Here is a 204-nt window from a genome sequence, read left to right as displayed (position 1 = left end):
TCTATAGCGCGTTCAATCTCCGGAAAAGAGAAACCGGCAACTCTCCTGTACTCCGAGTCTCCAAATCTCTCTTTTGTTTCATTCTAACCAAATGACACTCTATATTAACATCTACTTATATTTGGCACTTACAAAACTCACGTACAACACATTCATTCTTTAAACACCGAATAAAAGTACGCTAGTTTTGGGTGAGTTGCCATT

At 38.2% G+C, this 204-nt stretch overlaps 1 pseudogene; it reads right to left on the bottom strand.

The window, feature by feature from the left end:
• The window catches only part of LOC119592228, a 10,983-nt pseudogene that overhangs the window by 1,699 nt on the left and 9,080 nt on the right, over nucleotides 1-204 (bottom strand).

Source organism: Penaeus monodon, chromosome 29 (assembly GCF_015228065.2).
Source record: "Penaeus monodon isolate SGIC_2016 chromosome 29, NSTDA_Pmon_1, whole genome shotgun sequence".
NCBI classification, from domain to species: Eukaryota; Metazoa; Arthropoda; class Malacostraca; order Decapoda; family Penaeidae; genus Penaeus; species Penaeus monodon.
This window is presented reverse-complemented; position numbering and strand designations above follow the sequence as displayed.